The following is a 6,970-nucleotide window of genomic DNA, read 5'->3' on the forward strand; positions in this document are numbered from 1 at the left end:
AAAAAAAAAAGCATCCTCAATGCTATATACTTTTCAATCAGCAATAAAAATGGGTAAAATAAAATTACCTTCTGACTCCCGAACTCCCCTGTATCTCCCCTGGGGACACCAAGCCCAGCTACAAACGTGAAAGCTATGCACAGTACCAGTGGTTTATGTTCTAATCAAGGTATCTGGTGATCGGGTCAAAAGGAAGGACTTGCAAACACGGCGCTGTGATAGCTGGGGACAACACACCACAACTGGTCCATTAGTTTTGTCTGCCTGCTGTTAGAGAGGCTGGAGGAACATCAGGACTTGCTCACTGCAGTCAGCACTGCAGTCATGCTCACTGGGGTCTGCTACACAGTCAAAAGCTTGGTTTAGTTCTTCAATTGTCCTCTCCCATGCCTTGCTTGAACACAGGCTTTTCTTGCCTTTAATTACCATTGTCAGTGAACTTTACGTAGTGGCACTTGATTCAAGTAGAAGCTAGATCTCTTATCCACTTGTTGTATGGGACTGGATGAAGGAACGCCATGCACTAAATATATTTCAGGAATAAACAACATTTTGTCTACGTGTAGGTTCTGGTAGATGTGGGACAAAAGCAGAGTCCTCTATAAATGCTTTTCACTGAATCTCAGAGCAGAGCAGCTCTCATTGCTCAGGCAGGAGGGATATGAGAGGGTCAGGGGATGCTGAAGAGAGTTAAACACAAGGATACAAATGCTGGGAAAATAACCATCCTGGTCACCAGAATTACAGCAGCATGAGTACAAATGTGGCTGACAGACCTCTGCCCTTTCTGCCCTGTCTGTGCATCTGAGGCCCAACTGTTACAAAACATTGTTTTTGGTCTCCACAGATTGCATTTTTTTTCCCCAAAAGGAAAGAATAGGCAAATACTGAAACATATAAAACAGCTTTTGAACTGGTTCTCAGTCCATCTGCATGACCAAGACAAATTCAACAAGACCGTGAATAAAAAAAAATACAGCAACAGGTATTTCTAATTCCATTTCTCAGTAGAAAGCTTCTAGTAACAGCTAATAACTAAGCCATACTAATCAACTCAGTGACAGAACCCCTGAAGTATGTAATATAACATAGTTTCTGATTTTCTTTTAATGGAACCTACATGTTGCAATCTCCTACTCTGCAGCTGTAAAACTTTATAGTGCTCTCTTTTGTCTACTGAGATTTCAGGTGTTTAACCACTGACTTCTACTCAAAGAAAGTCTCAGGCAACAATAATGCTATCCATGTGCTGCAGTAAATGAGCGTTCCAGCTTGGCAAGCAGTTTCACTGTTACACACGCATGCAGACATAGCAGCCCACCTTCTGCTGGTGTAACGTCACTGCGACCTTCATGGCTGTCAGCGGAATTATTTCTGATTTACTTCAGTATGGCCAAAGGAAGAGTTTGGCCCCACTTGTGTGCCTTTATGGGGAGAAATCTGGAAGACAGTGCCTGTTCTCATTGAAAGCGCAGCAGTGTTGGTGAAGAAAAACATACAGGCTATGACTGCAGCCAGCTGCGACCTTACTATGGCACACCATCCTCAAGCTGTTCTTAAAGCCTGGCAAGTCTGCTACCATGTCTGCTGCCTGTGGGACTGAGGTACATTAAAGCACTCACGTGAAATGACTTTTCAGCTCAACTCTGACCCAGAGACACCTCTGGAGAGACAGCAGTGGAGCAACAGCAGGGGCAGCACGTGGGGATCTGAAACCATTAAAGCTGTTTTTTGTGCTCCCAGCACACCTCCGTCCGAGTGCTGCCTGGTATTACATCAAAGCCTGGAAAGTTTGGTAATAAATACATAATGTTTCATTTAAATAAACTCTCCAAGCATAGGAATAACAAAACTAGGGAGTAACCTAAATTCTTTACCAGTTCTGACTGGACATAGTTCTGCTGCACTGATAAGGAATCGTGACAAATAACTGTAATTTGTTTTTTGTGCTTTACCTCATTAGAAAGGTCAAGGGACCCCTCTAACAATCACAGTCCTATTGGCCATGGGGAACTTCACTTGGTGAAGTCTCTTTCTCTACAACCTGGATTTCCTTTGGGTAGGAATAGAGTGCAACACCCATCATGCTGTTCTGCATTAGTGCAGCTTCTGCTAGCACAGCTCTGCTTCAAGGCCTAACCACATTCAATAAAATAATTTGTTCCAGAGTTTTGGAACTTGGTTATACAAATTTCTTTGCGGCTGATGCTTCCAGTTTCAAGGTAACAAGGCAGAAAGAAGGAAACCAGAGCCAAACTGGAATGCCAGAACTCACTCAGTTCTGCAAAGCTTAGAGTTTTGGTCTCTTCATTCAGTAGTCAATAGGAAATACTTGAACTCTAGAAAAACAACTGTCTTAAAGCCTGTCTTAAAGAATTTGTACTTGTTTTGATTTTACAACCGCTCTCCCAAGTTTACAGGTTTCCTAATTTCTGAGTTATGCCACTTACACTCAAGATTGGCTTCCCCTTTCCACAGAAAGTCACTGGGTGTCTCAGGTAGAAGCCAGCACTCTCCTTCCAACATGTTACACTCACATTGTCTGCCTCAATGTGCCAGTTGTTACTGTTCACTAAACATCAGCAGTGTGCTAAACAGTAGCAAAAAGGAAAAGAACAGCCTAGAATTCTTCCACCTGGGTGTACGTGCTCCAAAGTGGCTTTTCATAGTCTGGTGACTGTTTTGATGCCTGTGAAGACCAGCCAAAGCCTGCAGCATGCCAAAAACTCAACAGACGTCAGTAATCCCTGGTTTATTACCTATCTGCCTTCCTGGGGCATGAGGAAAGCTAATCCTAGATAACTACAAAAACCATCCACAGCTTTTCCCTCCAAAGCATTTGCTATTGGCACTAGTTATGCACTTCTCACTTTCATCCCTTTCCTGAAATGGGACTGAATGGAGTCACCAAGCCTCATGACAAAACAGAAACTCCTAGTCCTAAGCAATAAGGCAGGTTTCTCTGTTTACCCCAAATATCAGTGCACAAGACTTTGAGCTGCTAGGTAAGTGATAAGGAACAGCTTCTACTATTTTTTGTTCCCACAATTGATGTACGTGAAGGAGATAGGACACAGGATAAGGAAAGCTTGCATCTCTTGCTCCCAGTAACCCATATGCCAGAACAACTTGGAGCCAGAGACAGCTGCCTATGGTCACATGGGGTGACAACAAGCCTGGTAAGCCTAGCATGGCATGCTTCCATGGTATCAATTAACTCTGTGAAATCAAGTTTCAAGAATTTATTAAATTGGTGCAAACTGCCCAGTACCCAGTCTAGTTTTGATTTAGAGAGACTTAATTTCAGCTGAATGAGAGCATAATCTTGATCCAAAATAAAACAAACAAACAAACACTCAACAAACAGCTTCAAGTGTAACACTAAATTTAACTTAAAGGAGATTTAAAATGCACACCCAGCTTTTCCCTAGATGGTAATCACTTTCAACACAGTAGCAACAAAAATTAGACAACACTGATAGAGAAGGGAAATAAAAAACAAAAAGCCAGCACAAGTCACCACTTGCTGTTGTTTTAAGGTCTTCTGAACCCAATTAGACTGCCTGCAAATCTACTGAGAGCCCTTATGCTTTTATTAGTCAGAGCTGTCCTCACAACCAGCTCACTGTGCCCCAATAAAAGAGCAGTATGGTCTGGGCATATCACAGGTAATTAGCAGCAGGATCCCTGAAGACAAGCATGAAGCTGCCTCTGCCAGCTTGTAGTTTTTCACATGACCTCATATCAGAAGACCTTCCAGCTTTCCTCTAACCAACAGTCAGACTGCTGCTCTTAAAGAGGAATAAAGGTTTTGGTAAGAAGACTTCACCCTGCTCCTAGGTAGGTCAGACAGTCCCACATCTTCTCATCCATCTTTTGGCACCATGCAGGCACAGAGGGACCTGATGCAAAACTCAGTCTCCCCGAGCTACTTCAAATCCTACAGCTGAGCTGGGCCTGGAGCTCAGCAGATGTTTCTACTGCAGAAGGTTCCCTTTTGTTTTCTCCATGGTTCATGGACCTGCTCTCTGAGTGGGAGCTGGGGTGAAATGGCTCAGGTGGCCAGGTGGGGGACCTGGCATCCTTGGAAAGAGCTCATCCCATCACAGGGCAGCAGGGAAAAGAAACTTCATGGTTAAGCCTTGTAGCTATTAAAAAGTCTTTAAATTCAAAAGTAAGGAAATTAAAATCTTTAGGCTCAGCATGGAAGCTATTTAAGAAACTTTAATATAATCATGGAAGTACAAAAAAAGAGGTGTGCAAAGGAGGGGGGCATGGAGAGGCAGGAAATATGGGGGGAAGACAATAAAAAGGTAAAATGGCAAGATATTGTTCAAGTCAAACAGGTGCCTTCCAAAAAAAAGAAAAATTGCCCAACCAAAGGCAAATTGAAAGGGAATATGAACTAGGACAAATAAAATGCAAGTTAGGAAGGCTGAGAGTGATTATGAACAGCCAATAATGAAAGACATAAAAACAAATAACTAGAAATCTTTGTAGCAAATCAGCTGGTATACCAGGGACTGGAAGGATTTCATAGCAAGGACCCAGCAGAGGTGCTATGTGATCCCCCAGCATCAGGCAGAATTTCAGAGGCACCCACTGCAGCTGCAGACTTACTTGTTATTAAAGCTGAGAAGCTGGCAAAGGGGTGCTTAATGAAACAGCCTGAAAGCTAAAGCAGCAGGGCACAGGTGGAAAAGCACGCTGTTTGTAAAGCTGAGCTCAGACACAAACAGCTCAGCTTTCCCCTGTGGTGGATAGAGCTGCTGTTGTAAGTATGAGTGTGTTTATTGGTGTGAACTGGAGAGATGTGAGTGATAACACGGTGGGGAGATGATTCACATTAGCACTCTCTCGATAGCACTTCTCACCAAGAGAGAATAATTGCCATCCAGTATTGCACTGGTGGTCCAGAAGGCACAAGTCTACTTACAAGAACAAAGCACAGAATTCTTCAGTGGGCCACCCACTGCATCCACTAAAAATGTGTCAGAACATCACTGCAAGCCATGTCTTAACACCACCTTTCTTCTCTCCTACTTAAACAAATAAATACCTGGTCTCAACACTCAGTCCAAAGAACAAACCTTGTTACATCTTTTTTTTTTTTTTTTTCCCTTTAAGTGTCTACATACATCTTGGCAACTCTTGTTAACTGGTGAATTCATAACACAGAGAGCTCAGTCACTGCCCTGATTACTGTGCATAAAGTCTAATGCATCTTCTGTATCCCCTACATTTATTTTAGAAATAAAGCTATCACTTACCAACAACATTAAAAAAGCAAAACAAATTTGTAGATGAACGAGATCCTGCCAGACACAGGCAGACAGGCATGCTGTATATCCATTGTCACTCTAATTTCAAATAAGATGAAATGAAGAAAAGGTGAAACAGACACAAAACATTTGGTCTGCACATTTGAGGAAAATAAGAGTTTCTACATAATAACTTCAGTCCTCATTCTTACAGCATTTGGAGTGAGTTGTGAAGGCCACAAAATGTGATTCAATTTGTCTTAAAATTCTGTTTTGCTACACTGTAAATGCAGTCTTTGCACACAGGTCTCTGTAAAAATCAAAAGGTGGGGTAAGTAGGCAGGCACATGGGTACAATACTTCCCTGGGATGTACCAATACAGGAAGTAGATCCAAAAGCACTAAATGAGAAAGCCATCTCAAAAGAAAGGGAGAGAAACCGCCTTTATCATTACATAAATATTTAAGAGTAGGCAGCTTGCAACTTTTATTTAATTTCACAGAATAAGAAAGCTTAAAATCTGTATCGGTGGAGGGCATGGTCAGATCTGCTTCTGTTGCTATTTCTGAAACATCTCTGCACCGAAGATTGAAGTTGCCTCTTGCAGGCTATTGGAGGACTGGGTGCAAGTAGCATGAGATGTTCATGGAGGAAGAGTCCCTCTGCTTTGAAAAATAGTTTGCCAGAAGTACCACCACGGATTAGAGGACCAAAAGGGTGATGGAAAAGTCATACTTAATTCCTGGGTCACTCCAAATCATAGCACACTGACACCACTGCTCATGCTTCGAGACATACAAATCTGGGGTACATTAAGATGACTGTGGCCAACAGGTTAAGGGAGGTTATCCTCCCTCTGCTCTAGTGAGGGGACATCTGAATTTCTGCATCCAGTTCCAGGCTCCTTATTTAAGAAAGACAAGAATTTTCTAGAGAAAGTGCAGCAGAGAGCCACAAAGATGATTGGTGCCTGGAGCTTCTCCCTGATGAGGAAAGGCTGAGTGACCTGGGACTGATCAGCATGGAGAAAAGACTGAGCAGAGAATCTTATCAGTGGTTCACAGCCCTGTCAAAAAAGAAGGGTACTAGCAGATGGAAGCTGGACATGAGCCAGCAATGTGCCCTCACAGCCCAGAAAGCCAACCATATCCTAGCCTGCATCAAAAGAAACATGGCCAGCAAGTTGAAGGAAGTGATCTTGCCCTTCTGCCTGCACTAATGAGACCTCATCTGGAGTTCTGCATCTAGATGTGGTGTCCTCAGTAAAGGAGAGACATGGACTTGCTGGAACACATCCAGAGGAGTACCACAGAAATGATCCCAGGGATGGAACTCTTCTCTTAAGACATCCTGAGAGAGCTGGGACTCTTCAGCCTGGAGAAGGCTCCAGGGTAACCTGAGAGTGGCTTTTCAGTATCTAAAGGAGTAAAGGAGGACTGTAAGAAGGAATGGGACAGACTCTTTAGCAGGGTCTGCTATGATAGCACAATGGGGAAATGGTTTCAAATTATAGGAGGGAAGATTTAGGCTGGATATAAAGGAGAACTTGTTACAATAAGGGTGGTGAGGCACTGGCACAGGTTGCCCAGAGAGGAGGCGAACGCCCCATCCCTGGAGACTTTCAAGGCCTGACTGGATGTGGCTCTGAGCAACTGATGGAGCCGTAGGTGTCCCTGTTCACTGAAGGAGGCTGGACTAGATGGCCTTT

At 43.3% G+C, this 6,970-nt stretch overlaps 1 long non-coding RNA gene across 1 annotated transcript in view; it reads left to right on the forward strand.

Annotated features, from left to right (window-relative positions):
• Window positions 1-2,155, forward strand: part of LOC104911664 — a 4,002-nt gene extending 1,847 nt beyond the window's left edge. Inside the window, exons 2-3 of the long non-coding RNA XR_794104.3 lie at window positions 848-985; window positions 1,182-2,155. This is a non-coding gene — a long non-coding RNA (uncharacterized LOC104911664). The remainder of the gene's footprint in view (window positions 1-847; window positions 986-1,181) is intronic.
• The last annotated feature ends 4,815 nt before the right edge of the window (window positions 2,156-6,970 follow it).

The sequence above is a fragment of the Meleagris gallopavo genome, chromosome 7 (assembly GCF_000146605.3).
Source record: "Meleagris gallopavo isolate NT-WF06-2002-E0010 breed Aviagen turkey brand Nicholas breeding stock chromosome 7, Turkey_5.1, whole genome shotgun sequence".
Classification (NCBI taxonomy): Eukaryota; Metazoa; Chordata; class Aves; order Galliformes; family Phasianidae; genus Meleagris; species Meleagris gallopavo.